This window comes from Bufo bufo, chromosome 3, assembly GCF_905171765.1.
Source record: "Bufo bufo chromosome 3, aBufBuf1.1, whole genome shotgun sequence".
Taxonomy (NCBI): domain Eukaryota; kingdom Metazoa; phylum Chordata; class Amphibia; order Anura; family Bufonidae; genus Bufo; species Bufo bufo.
Window position 1 is genome coordinate 199,323,009 of NC_053391.1, and position 14,630 is coordinate 199,337,638.

The window sequence follows — 14,630 nt, forward strand, 5'->3', positions numbered from 1 at the left end:
CTCTATGTTATGATCATACATCCATGTATCCCCCTCCATCTCTACAGTATATCATATATCCCATGTAGCCCCCTCCCTATCTATAATATATCCCCCTCCCTCTCTATAATATACCATATACCCCATGTAGCCCCCTCCCTCTCTATTATATATCCCCTGTAGCCCCCTCCCTAATGTCATGGCCGGAGTGTACAGATGTAGTCACAGTAATGGGGGGAGGGAGGGGATGGGGAAGTTGCACTATTGTTTCCCCGCGTCAGCTGCCTGCAGTTTGGGATGACAGAGGACGGCTCAGAGGGATGGATGTGGCCTCTCCCAGTCCTGTGTCAGAGGCCCAATCACTTCAGCCGGCTGACAGCGGCCAATCCGGGAGCTGTTTACATGGAGCCCGGCCGGAGCACAGCCTTGTCCTGATTGTGCGGGGCTGGGAGGAAACCTGACTGGAGCCTGTCTCGGTGCGTCCTGCTCTGCAACAAAGGAGGAGAAGTGTGAGTACAGCTCTGGACGACCTCTCTTCTGGGGGCTCCAGGGGTGATGATTTACGGGCTGCTGACCCGGGGGGTGGCTGTGATGCTGTACTGATGGGTATCAAGGGCCTCCTGTGCAGGGTATACACTACACTGCTGGTACTGGAGCTGGATGCAGGGACTGGTACATAGTATATGGTGTGTGCCAGGGTGTACACTACACTGCTGGTACTGGAGCTGGATGCAGGGACTGGTACATAGTATGTGGTGTGTGCCAGGGTGTACACTACACTCCACTACACTGCTGGTACTGGAGCTGGATGCAGGGACTGGTACATAGTATATGGTGTGTGCCAGGATGTACACTACACTGCTGGTACTGGATGCAGGGACTGGTACATAGTATGTGGTGTGTGCCAGGGTGTACACTACACTGCTGGTACTGGAGCTGGATGCAGGGACTGGTACATAGTATATGGTGTGTGCCAGGGTGTACACTACACTGCTGGTACTGGATGCAGGGACTGGTACATAGTATGTGGTGTGTGCCAGGGTGTACACTACACTGCTGATACTGGAGCTAGAGGCAGGGACTGGTACATAGTATGTGGTGTGTGCCAGGGTGTACACTACACTGCTGGTACTGGAGCTGGATGCAGGGACTTGTACATAGTATGTGGTGTGTGCCAGGGTATACACTACACTGCTGATACTGGAGCTGGATGCAGGGACTGGTACATAGTATGTGGTGTGTGCCAGGGTGTACACTACACTTCTGGTACTGTAACTGGATGACTCCTGTGCAGGGACTGGTACATAGTATGTGGTGTGTGCCAGGGTATACACTACACTGCTGATACATACTGGAGCTGGTTGCTTCGTGTTCAGGGACTGGTACATAGTATGTGGTGTGTGCCAGGGTGTACATTACACTGCTGATACTGGAGCTGGATGCAGGGACTGGTACATAGTATGTGGTGTGTGCCAGGGTGTACACTACACTGCTGATACTGGAGCTGGATGCAGGGACTGGTACATAGTATGTGGTGTGTGCCAGGGTATACACTACACTGCTGGTACTGGAGCTGGATGCAGGGACTGGTACATAGTATGTGGTGTGTGCCAGGGTGTACACTACACTTCTGGTACTGTAACTGGATGACTCCTGTGCAGGGACTGGTACATAGTATGTGGTGTGTGCCAGGGTATACACTACACTGCTGATACATACTGGAGCTGGTTGCTTCGTGTTCAGGGACTGGTACATAGTATGTGGTGTGTGCCAGGGTGTACATTACACTGCTGATACTGGAGATGGATGCAGGGACTGGTACATAGTATGTGGTGTGTGCCAGGGTGTACACTACACTGCTGATACTGGAGCTGGATGCCTCCTGCACAGGGTATATATGTGTGTGCCAGGATATATGGTATTACCTATGGACACTTCCTAAGCAGGCTATATATGTGTATGCCAGGGCATACTCTATTAGAGCAAAGAATATATATAGGTGTCTACCATTTTGTACACATGAGAAATGCTGTATCTTTCTACCTCTTATGATGTTGTGTGTGTGTGTGTGTGTATGTATGTATGTGTGCGTGCGTGCCGTTTGTGCACCTCTGTGGCGTCTGCGGCCCTGTGTGTGGCGTTTGTGGGCGCCTGTGTAGTTTTGCTTGTTCTTAGAGGCTGCATTTTTAGTGAGATTGCTCCATACAGTACATCTATCACCGGAGAAGGTATCTGCAGCTGAAGGGTTACACCGTGTACCAGAGGAGCCCTACAGGATTTCTTCTCACCTGACAGCACCATGTTGTGTCCTAGACCTAGGGTACACCTAGTCAGTGACAGGTTCACACAGTAGTCAATGTTCGGCCCGCCATCCTGAGAGAAAAGCCCTTAGTAAACATGGGCCCCCTGCTGCACTGTATTATCACATTTACTCCGGGTCCATGGGGTTGAGTCTTTTTTTTTCTTCCCTCATGAATATGTGTTTGCTGGTTTTTGTTTTAGCTACTAGGGTTATGGACCTGTAGCTGTGATGTGCTGCCACCTCTAAGGGTACTTTCACACTAGCTTTTTTGTTTTCCGGTATTGAGTTCCGTCCTCGGGGCTCGATACCGGAATAGAACTGATCAGTTTTATCCTAATGCATTCTGAATGGAGAGCAATCCGTTCAGGATGCATCAGTTCAGTCCCACTTCTGTTTTTTGGACGGAGAAAATACCGCAGCATGCTGCAGTTTTATCTCCAGCCAAAAATCCTGATCACTTGCCGGAATGCTGTATCCGGCATTAATTTACATTGAAGTGTATTAGTGCCGGATCCGGCATTAAGTGTTCCGGCAAAACGGATCCGGCTTTCCGGTCTGTGCATGCGCAGACCTTTAAAAATGCGGAAAAAAATTAATACCGTATCCGTTTTTCCGGATGACACCGGTATTTCAATGCATTTGTCAGACGGATCCGCCTCCGGATCCGTCTGACAAATGCCATCAGTTTGAATCCGGATTTGCTTCTGGCGACGGTACTGCCTCCCGGAATCCTCTGCCGCAAGTGTGAAAGTACCCTAAGCGCATTTTATTTTATTTATTTTTTTAAACGGACTCGCCAATTTTTTTTTATAAATATGAGACTATGCAGGAGCCTTATCAAAACTGGTGTAAAGTAGAACTGGCTTAGTTGGCCGTATGAACCAGTCAGATTCCATCTTTTATTTTCCAAAGGAGCTGTGGAAAATGAAAGGTGGAATCTGATTGGTTGCTATGGGCAACTAAGCCAGTTCTACTTTACACCAGTTTTGATAAATTTCTTCCAATGAATTTGTTAAAATGATAGAGTTTGGCAGTTGCAGAGAAAGCTGAACCTCTAGGAGTAGGGGTTTCCCGGGAGTTCGATAATGATGAGTTATCTTGAGGAATCCATATCAATATCGTCCGTATCTGATCTGTGGGGTTCCGACAACAGCTGTTTGAAGAGGCTGCAGCCTCTTCTTAGGCCAGTGACATCACGTTCATCAGTCACATGGCCTTTATGCCGCTTAGGGCTCTTTCACACTTGCGTTCTTGTCTTCCGGCATAGAGTTCCGTCGTCGGGGCTCTATGCCGGAAGAATCCTGATCAGGATTATCCTAATGCATTCTGAATGGAGAGAAATCCGTTCAGGATGCATCAGGATGTCTTCAGTTCCGGAACGGAACGTTTTTTGGCCGGAGAAAATACCGCAGCATGCTGCGCTTTTTGCTCCGGCCAAAAATCCGGAACACTTGCCGCAAGGCCGGATCCGGAATTAATGCCCATTGAAAGGCATTGATCCGGATCCGGCCTTAAGCTAAACGTCGTTTCGGCGCATTGCCGGAGCCGACATTTAGCTTTTTCAGAGTGGTTACCATGGCTGCCGGGACGCTAAAGTCCTGGCAGCCATGGTAAAGTGTAGTGGGGAGCGGGGGAGCAGCATACTTACCGTCTGTGCGGCTCCCGGGGCGCTTCAGAGTGACGTCAGGGCGCCCCAAGTGCATGGATCATGTGATCACATGGATCACGTCATCCATGCGCATGGGGCGCTCTGACGTCATTCTGGAGCGCCCCGGGAGCCGCACGGACTGTAAGTATACTGCTCCCCCGCTCCCCGCTCCTACTATGGCAACCAGGACTTTAATAGCGTCCTGGGTGCCATAGTAACACTGAACGCATTTGGAAGACGGTCCCGTCTTCAAATGCTTTCAGTACACTTGCGTTTTTCCGGATCCGGCGTGTAATTCCGGCAAGTGGAGTACACGCCGGATCCGGACAACGCAAGTGTGAAAGAGGCCTTAGTCCCATTCAAGTGAATAGGCCTGGGCTGAACTGCTAGCTAATGTACAATGCGGTGCTTGGTTAGCACACAGGAGTGAGCGGCCTCTTCTACCTGCTGATGGGTGGGGGTGCCAGAAGTCAGCCCCCACTGATTAGATACTGATGACCTATTTTGATGATAGGTCATCCATATTCTACTCCTAGAAAACCCCTTTTAATTGTTTCTCTTCTAAAAACCAACTGCAATCATTGTAAAAAAAAACTGAACATGTAACCCTAGCCCCAGTCTGTTTTACTTAAACTAACTCATAATTAGGCCTCATGAACACGGCCGTTGTTTTGGTCCGCATCCGAGCCGCAGTTTTGGCGGCTCGGATGCGGACCCGTTCACTTCAATGGGGCGCAAAAGATGCGGACAGCACTCCATGTGCTGTCCGCATCCATTGCTCTGTTCCGTGGTCCGCAAAAAAAATTATAACCTGTCCTATTCTAAAGAATAGGCAGTTATATTAAAGGCTGTCCATGCCGTTCCGCAAAAACTGCGGAACGCACACGGACGCCATCCGTGTTTTAGCGCATCCACGATTTGTGGACTGCAAAACACACAACGGTTGTGTGCATGAGGCCTTAAGCAGATCCAAAATCTTGGTACCTGTGCCATGTACTAAAAATCAGGGCCCTCACAAAGTCCATAGATGTAGACCTAGCAGCTGGCATTGTTCATATAGTGCCCTTGTCCTCACGCTTTGCAGGTGCGATAGAGGTCTTTGAGAATGCTTCCTCAGCAGCGTGCTGCGCTAAACTCTTCTACCGCTGTAGGTAGGTTCACTACTCCCACCTGTTATGCAGATTAGAAGACGTATTTAAAGTCGGGATCCTGCTGTCAAACCAGACACATTGGAGGTGATTTTCTGCTTCATACCAACGGGAACAGTATATTGTGAGTCATCCTCTATTTATAGAGCTGTGGATGGCGAACCAGACGGTGATACCTGTGAGTGACAGCTCGAAAACAGCGCGTTCCAGTCTTCTCACCAGAGCAGTATTTCCAGTATATAACGCCTCATGTGCCATCTGGCCGCCTGCCAGCTTGAGGAGAGCACATCACTCATGTCCATAGACCTCTCCTATACATCAGTTTGCTGGGTCTGGACAGTGGTTATAAGACATACCTACGGTGTGCTCAGTCACCTTAGGCTACTTTCACACTAGCGTTTTTCTTTTCTGGCTTAGGACTCTTTCACACTTGCGTTGTCCGGATCCGGCATGTACTCCACTTGCCGGAATTACACTCCGGATCCGGAAAAACGCAAGTGTACTGAAAGCATTTGAAGACGGAACCGTCTTCAAAATGCGTTCAGTGTTACTATGGCAGCCAGGACGCTATTAAAGTCCTGGTTGCCATAGTAGGAGCGGGGAGCGGGGGAGCGGTATACTTACAGTCCGTGCGGCTCCCGGGGCGCTCCAGAATGACGTCAGAGCGCCCCATGCGCATGGATGACGTGTCCAATGCGAACACATGATCCATGCGCTTGGGGCGCCCAGACGTCACTCTGGAGCGCCCCGGGAGCCGCACGGACGGTAAGTGTGCTGCTCCCCGCTACACTTTACCACAGCTGCCAGGACTTTAGCGTCCCGGCAGCCATGGTAACCATTCAGAAAAAGCTAAATGTCGGCTCCGGCAATGCGCCGAAACGACGTTTAGCTTAAGGCCGGATCCGGATCAATGCCTTTCAACGGGCATTAATTCCGGATCCGGCATTGCGGCAAGTGTTCCGGATTTTTGGCCGGAGCAAAAAGCGCAGCATGCTGCGGTATTTTCTCCGGCCAAAAAACGTTCTGTTCCGGATGAAGACATCCTGATGCATCCTGAACGGATTTCTCTCCATTCAGAATGCATTAGGATAAAACTGATCAGGATTCTTCCGGCATAGAGCCCCGACGACGGAACTCTATGCCGGAAGAAAAGAACGCAGGTGTGAAAGAGCCCTTAGAGTTCCATCACAGGGGCTCAATACCAGAAAAGAACTGATCAGTTATATCTCCATGCATTGTGAATGGAGAGTAATCCGTTCAGGATGTCCTCAGTTCAGTCGTTTTGACTGATCAGGCAAAACATAAAATCGTAGCATGCTACGGTTTTATCTCCGGCGAAAAAAACTAAAGACATGCCTGAATGCCGGATACGGCATTTTTTCCCATAGGAATGTATTAGTGCCGGATCCGGCATTCAAAATACCGGAATGCCGGATCCGTCCTTCCGGCCTGCGCATGCGCAGACCGGTAAAAATGTGAAAAAAGATACACGACGGATCCGTCTGTCCGCCTGACAAGCGGAGAGACTGATCCGTCCTTGCAATGCATTTGTGAGACGGATCCGCATCCGGATCGGTCTCACAAATGCTTTCAGTCAGCGGCAGATCGGCGGATCCGGCGGGCAGTTCCGACGACGGAACTGCCCGCCGGATCACACTGCCGCAAGTGTGAAAGTAGCCTTATTTGTGTAAGTGTCCTCCATGTATTATGTGCGATCATAAAACCTATATGCAAGGTGCCGCCTCTGGTTACTACCCACTGTGTTTCCTCATTGTTGGCTTCACTGTCATTAATAACTGCAGAATGGCTGCATCATTTTGGCCTCCTGCACACGACCATATGTGTTGTGCGGCCCCCAAACGGCCGATCTGCAAAACACGGATACCGGCCGTGTACATGCCGCCATGGTATACTGCCCGCATATTTTGTAGCCCTATTGAAATGAATAGGTCCGAATCCAATCCCCATTTTTTGTGGCTGTGTTATCAGTCATTGATAGCATTGTGTGTATAGTGCGATAGCTGTCAGTCACTGATAACACCTCCTCCCTGTACCGATAGCTCTTCACAGGAGGTGGAAAAAGCAAAGATATAAATGTATACATTACAGGTTTTACTGAATCTTTTCCCCTAACTAAAAATATCAATCTGCTCAGCTTCTCCTTCTCTATAACATGTTTTTTTTTTTTTTGGGGGGGTTTTGTGTGTCTGGCTGATGGAACCCTGGTGATCGGCGGATACAAATGGGTGTCGTGTAATATACTGTAAGACCACTTTCAGGCTCTCGCTATTTTACATTAGAATATCAAAGCGAAAAACCAAGACGGGGTCTAAAACATGGAAGAGGTACACATCTTTTCTTTGGAGGTTCTTCAGTATTTTCTTAATCCTGCATTTAGACATATAGGACATATTGATTGCTGGCCTAAGGGACGAAAAAAACAAAACCCATTTATCCTAATTACAGGATTACCCTAAATGATAGTCAGGTCTGTTCTGACTCATTTTCCCTGAGGTTTTAATGTCCTTTCTCCGCTCTGTGCCTGGTCTTTGGTTACAGTAGTAAAACCAGCTTTTTGATTAGAGTAATATTGACAAAGTGTCTCAAATTAGACAGCTGTCAACTGTGTGTAAACGGCCCCATAACTGTCCTCTGAAGGGAGAGATTGGGGTAAACGGGGAACGGTCTTATCTGTATGGCTTGTCTTAACAGGTCAGCTCTGAAAAATATGTTGGTGCCATATAAACAGTGACCATAACAAAGGATATGAGACGGACAGCCATGAGTATACAGTAGTTGTTGCTTACTGTGCCATGATTCGTGTCTCTACGGGTGAGTCCACTTCTAGGCAATGAAGGTGTGCAGTCTCTTCCTGTCCCAGGCTTCTGCTGTGGCTCTACTATTTGGCGCTAGAAGGTGACAGCAGACCAGGTGGCTATTGAAAGCAACCTCAGCTTGTTGGATGCCACTTGGAGGTTCAGGTAGTTCCTTTTCAGGTCCAGTTGTTATGTTGTTTTGGTCTTCATCTCTGATTCCAGACTTTGGCTTATTTCTGACCACTTTCCTGCTTAACCTCCCAGATTCTTGTCTGGACTGTTTTCTGGGATGTTACCTCTACTTGGATTGACTTCTGGTTGCCTATCTCCAGCCTATTTCTATTTACACTGCTCTACAGTTGCCAGTCTCCGAGTACCTGAGGGAAACCCTGCAGCAAAGTCCACATCTTTCAAGGTTAAAAGGTGAAAACCAGAGTGTCCCTTACATTACTCCCCTCAGTGCAAGTCAGATTGTGGCGCAGAGGGTACACTCTCTGGTCTGAGATGTAACAATGGTATAAATCAGAAAGCTGGGAAAATGCCCCGAGCTAGGTTGTTGATGTCTTTGGATGTTCTTATTTTTGAAGCAACTAAACAATGTAGGTTGGCTCCTGGAGTGATCAAACTGGTTCTTAAAAGAATACAGGAACCCGATCGATCTCATTCGCCATATGTTTTATGTTCTATTTTCCTTGAAGGGAATGAGTTAAAATGTTGCACGCCAGAATTACTTAGACTGTATGCAGTTATATACACTACCCACCTGAAAGCAACACAAGATATGTACTGGTTTGCGGCCTAAAGTGTATGTTTTCATCCATAGACTGATGTTTTTATACAAGGATGCAATCCACATGACTTCATAAATACGGCAGTGGGGGAGGATTCCCCTTTATTATTTGGGGGGGGGGGGGCGGCGAGAGGATACCACTTTTTTTAAATGAATTTTATCTGAGTAGATCCTTGTTCCCTCTCAATATTAGGTGGGGATATGGCTGAGTTCACATCACCGTTTAGTTTTCTGTTCTTCTGATGGATCATAAAAAAAATGGATCTGTTAGGCTTGCATGCAACGGTTTTCGTCCGATTGTGGCTGGATCTCCATCATTCGCAATTATAGTTAAAGGACGACTATGATTTAGCTTCCAGCAGTGCCGGAATATAGAGAGATCTAAACTCTAATGTGAAACCAGCCTTTGAGCATCACTTGTGATATGCATCAGTTTGTGTTATTTTTGACGGGAGAAAAAGTACTGCATACAGGACTTTCTCCTTTCAGAAATAACTGATCTCTGACGGAACCGACACAAACTGATCATAACCGAGGCTCGAAATAAAGGATTATGTTTCTGTTCTTCTGATCAGTGATGTGAACTTGACCTTAGATAGCTGTTCTCATTCTCGGTACCACAGATTGCCATATAGGCTGACTTTCAAACTTGCTGTTTTCGGTAGGACCGGCCTGACAGCTGTTAAAGTTGTATGGGCAACTTTAAAAGTCCCTGTTTACAATCAGACGATTAGGGCAGTTATCAGGTAGGAGTATTCCTAGGAACGCTTATTTCTGTTTATTGCCCTGTGTAAAGGTGCCACCGATTAGTAGATGAATGAGAAACGGTCGTAAAAGTATATGAAATGAAAGCGCCCTCGATGTGAACACCAACAACGTATTTTCTGGGCTGCAGATCATTCTGTGTTCACAGGGATCTGCTGCCCAGAAACAATGAATTGGTATAGGGAGAAGTGATCGCAGTAGTGATCACTTGTCCCCACACAGAGGAGGTGATTGCTGCATGTAAATGCAGTTCTCATCTCTGCTCACGATCAGGCAATTATCAGACACAAGTGGTTCTTTTCTCCTAATTGCCTGTGTAATGGCAGGGCCGATTATCGTGAATGTACGAACGCTCGTTCCAGATAAAGTGCAGATTTCAAAACAGAAATTCCACCTCAACTCCACACCAAAAACCACGTGTGGTACTTTCAGTTTGCAATGCAGAAAATCCGCAGCAAAAAGGAAGAAATCTGCACACAAAAACTGCAAAACAATTGGCTTTCTGTGGATTTCTAAATCTACACGGCAGGTCAATTACCGCATGGAAAAAAAAGCCTGTCAACGCAGTGTAAATGCACCCGGATGCAGACCTGTTCATTTCATGGGGGTTGTAAAAGATGCGGACAGCACACCGTGTGATGTCCACATCTATGCTTCTGTCCGTGGCCCTGCAAAAAAGATAGAACATGTGCTATTCTCGGACAAGAATAGACATTTCTACACAAGATGATCCGATCCGCAAAATTCAGAACGCACGCGGCTTGTGTCCATGTCTGTCGCATCTGCAATTTGCGAACCCCAAAAAACTGATACAGTTGTGTGAATGAGCCCTTGTTGTCCGCTTTTTATTATTGATTACCTATTCCCATGACAGGTCATCTATATCAGATCGGTGTGGGTCCGACTCTCGGCACCCCCGCCGATCAGCTGCTTGAAGAGAATGCAGCGCTTGTATGAGCATTGCCTTCTCTGTATTGTTTACCTGCTCTCCGGAGCAATTGCTGGTGAACAGTGTGACTACAACTAGGGCATCCCCATTCATTCTATGGGACGGCTCTGTCCTATTCACTTGAAAAGATGGACCCGTCTCATAGACGTGAATGGGGCCTCCATACTTGTAAGTACACTGCTCACCACTGCAATTGCTGCGCAGAGAAGGCAGTGCTCGTACAAGCGCTGCAGTCTTTTCAAACAGTTGATCAGGGAGGTGTCGGGGATAGGTCATCAATAGTAAAAAATAAACAACCGCTTTAAAAGTATCCTATTTTTTATTTTATTTTTTGTTCCCTAGGGTATTCATTTAAGATCTGCACCTCCATTGTTTCAAAAGCTGACCCAGACAACTGAATGCTTAAAATTAGGGCGGTCTCCATAGACATTAGATGATGTACCCCTGAAATCAGGATGTTGGGTTGTACAGCCAGCATAAGGTTGGTACTTGCACATAAATGATTGCTAGTGCTAATGTAACCATTGTCCTTTATAAAGGACCCCTTCTGCAGCTGATTTCCAGGCAGTTCTGGACATCTGATTGAATCCGTATGAAGCAGGACGATATTTAGTCATGAATGCAGCTCTGCCTGTTTATTTTCCTTACATTCCTCACTGACCCAGAGTCCTAGGGCTGAAATTTCCATTATGTGTATGGAGAATGAATGGGGCATCTCATCACTGGAGAGCGGGTTACATTGCTGCCAGGTTTTAAAAAAATGTCATTTTAAACGTGTGATAAGTCCTACTGAGCATAATGCTGCCTATGGTAGAAAGGTATCCGAACACGCAGTGCCGCTTGCTGTGTGGCTGCAGACCGTCGGAGTGCCCCTGCTGACCCCTTCTTATCGCCTTATTCACATAAAATCCCTTGAAATTATTTAGAACTGTCCTCTCCCATTGAGAATATTTCTATTAAGTTTACTGGGTGTGAGTTGGACTAAAGACACGTCCATGGCAAGTGTAGAGTCGCTAAACACTTCTCCTGCCAAGGTGATAAGTACTGTCTACAGGAGGCATGACGCTCTCTGTAACCTACGTGGTCTTCAGAGCCTCTCCTCAACAGGTCTTCTCAATTCTTAGGTATCGTCGGCAGCGTTCGATTTCACATAACACAAAATCCTAAGAGGATAGGTCATGAAAATCATGCATGCCAAGACATTCACTTCAGGTTTATCAGCATAATTAAAAATATAACTTGCCTGGGCCGTACTGCAATCCCTTACATGTCAATGTGAAGTATCAGGTAGCATTGAGTACTGGTAGCAGTTTAGTATTTCCTCAGTACTACAGAATAATGTCTTAGCACTGTAAGGCCTGCTCTCCAGTAGCTTAAAGCGAACTTTTCACCTGGATTTCACTTAATAAACTATCAAAAGTACCTTATAGATCATCCTCATTGTGTTACCATACAGTCTTGTCCCGCTTTTCTGTCATGTATATGCATGAAAAAATCGCCTTATAAAGTACTCTTCTCCAGCTCCACAAGTCACGGTAGAAGTCAAGGGGGTAGCCCTTCCCTCACTCCAGGATGTAACTCCCCTGCCCTAACCCCGCCTCTATGCAGTCTAATTGACACCCGGCTTAGTCGCCGGGACCGCGCTTGTGCAGGCGGCGCATGCGCCATCAGACTCAAGCGCGATCCTGTAACTGAATCGCGCGTGAGGAAGAGAAGAGAAGACAGGCAGGCAGGCAGGCAGGCAGGCATCGGGGACGGCGCATGCGCGATTCAGTTGCAGGATCGCGCTTGAGTCAGACGGCGCATGCGCCGCCTGTACAAGCGCGGTCCCGGCGACTGAGCCAGGTGTCAATTAGACTGCATAGAGGTGGGGTTAGGGCAGGGGAGTTACAGCCTGGAGTGAGGGAAGGGCTACCCCCTTGACTTGTGGAGCTGGAGAAGAGTACTTTATAAGGCGATTTTTCCATGCATATACATGACAGAAAAGCGGGACAAGACCGTATGATAACACAATGAGGATGATCTATAAGGTACTTTTGATAGTTTATTAAGTGAAATCCAGGTGAATGGTTCGCTTTAAAGGGGTTGTCCCATGAAAAATATTCTACAGTTTTCAAACCAGCACCTGGATCTAAAAACTTTTGTAATTACATGTAATTGAAGATTTAGCATAGCCACTGAGTTATTCAATAATCTGTATCTGTATAGCGCCACCTGCAGTTTGTTTTCTTATTTCCTTGTCCGGCTCACTGAGAAGGCCGCACATGCGTTTCATCTTTCAACTGCCTCCTGAGCTGTGATAGGGAGAGCTGAGACACGCCCCCTTAACGGTAGCAGAAAAGACACTCCCCTGAGCTGTGATAGGGAGAGCTGAGACATGCCCCCTTAACTGTAGCAGAAAAGACACTCCCCTGAGCTGTGATAGGGAGAGCTGAGACACGCCCCCTGCGCTGCAGCAGAAAAGACACTCCCCTTGAGCTGTCAGCTTAATATAAATCGGAGCAATGAATGTGGAGATCTCTGGATCCATGTGAGGTACAGGGCTGGTTCTAGCTTTGTTAGAAAGATGACATCATGTCCTATATGATGGCTAATTTTAATTTTTTACATTAGTCATGGGATAACCCCTTTAAAAAGGTATTCCCATCTCCCATTCGCTTCTGTGAGAGTTGTGGAAACGGGGTAGTACTGCCCACCCAGCTGTTTCTGTAACCCCAGCCACCTGGCCACCGCATATGCTGGTTGTTTCAATCTCAGCCACTTTGACCATAATACTAAATTAATAGAGATTGACACTTTATGACTGTATAGATTTGTACATAGTGTATGCCGATTGCGGCACATCTCGAATAACCCCTTTAAACAAAGGCCTCTACAAGATACCTATCAAGAGTTAACGCTTCAGTAGGAGGGGAGTATTGGTATTCTATGCCTGACATCCCGGAAAAAAGTATATTTGAGTGTAGTATTGCTGAGAAATCTTGTGGGGGTTTTTTCTGACAGCAGATTACGACTCAAAATATTCCTCCTACTTGTCCTTTCCAGCTGGATGCCAGGTACCGCATACAGCCCACACAAACCCTGGTACTGAGCGTTTTATAGAGTGATCTCTTGACATCAGCTATTTTGGTGTATATTAATTAATGGATATCCTGTGCATTCACTGGCTGACGGTGGGGTCCTCTGTCCAGCTCTTTTAACCCCTTCTCTTAGTGAGACAAATGGAATGATAGCATGCACTTTAGTCTGATTTCTTAGTAGGTATGACCTCTTTCTATCATGTGTAGAGAATTTCTGTGGTTTATTCCCTCTCCCGAAGCCTTATTATCAGGTTGTAGCCTTCAGATTTCCAGGATGTTCTCAGTTCCTGAATACACAGTGATTTGTGTGGAGGAGGTCCGCCAGGTGCTCACTACATAAAGAACTTCAGTTTCTGCTCAGTGGAGAGGTAAAGCACCATATGATTATCTGCCATTATGTCCTGTGCACTTTTCCTTTCAGGGTTGAAAGGAAGTATTCTAGTTGAACTGTTTGCCTAGTGTGGGACGGAGTTATTTCCGGGGGCCATTCTTTGTTTGCAGCTTGTTTTAAAAAGGTAATTTTATTGAAGGGGCAAACGTTTCAGTATGCATCAGTAAAACCAGATATAAAGTACCGAACCCCCAGAAATAAGCCCCTTGTAATATGCATTACATTAATTTAATCTTTATTCAGAATTTTTTTAGTTTGAAAGCGGAGTTTTCAAATAGACACGTGTAATATGATGTTCCTCACATGTTAGGGCCAATTAACAATTCAGTTTGATTTTGGAGCCTATGGAGTACCCAGGTGAAACCCACGCAATACATTCAAAGTCTCTATAGATGTTGGCCTTTGTCAGATTTGAACCCAGGACTCCAGTGGTGCAAGTCCACAGTCCTAACTATTGAGCCACTGTGTTCTTTAGAAGGGTTGTCCCACCATAAAGATTTTGCAGGATAGGCGATGTCTGAGAAATTTTGACCTTTTACAATACTGTTGGATCATTTTCGACAATTGTGTTGCCTTCACAGTTTGCAGCGCGACCTCATTGACAATCATGAGATGCGGTGTCCCGGTGCAATATCACAGTCTGCATGTTACTGTGTAGCCCTAGCTTTAAGGTACCTTTTATACCTTGGTGTATTGTCAGCCGAACCGTGGCTATGAGGAACTCCAAACTCAACCCCCGACTGATGTTATCAGGGGAGAGAA

The 14,630-nt window shown here is 46.8% G+C and overlaps 1 protein-coding gene across 1 annotated transcript in view; it reads left to right on the plus strand.

Annotated features, from left to right (window-relative positions):
- Positions 1-332: 332 nt before the first annotated feature.
- CTTNBP2NL (CTTNBP2 N-terminal like) overlaps positions 333-14,630 on the plus strand; it is a 77,817-nt gene continuing 63,519 nt past the window's right edge. The window contains exon 1 of the mRNA XM_040423875.1: positions 333-488. The gene's annotated coding sequence lies outside the window, so the exon portion shown is untranslated. The remainder of the gene's footprint in view (positions 489-14,630) is intronic.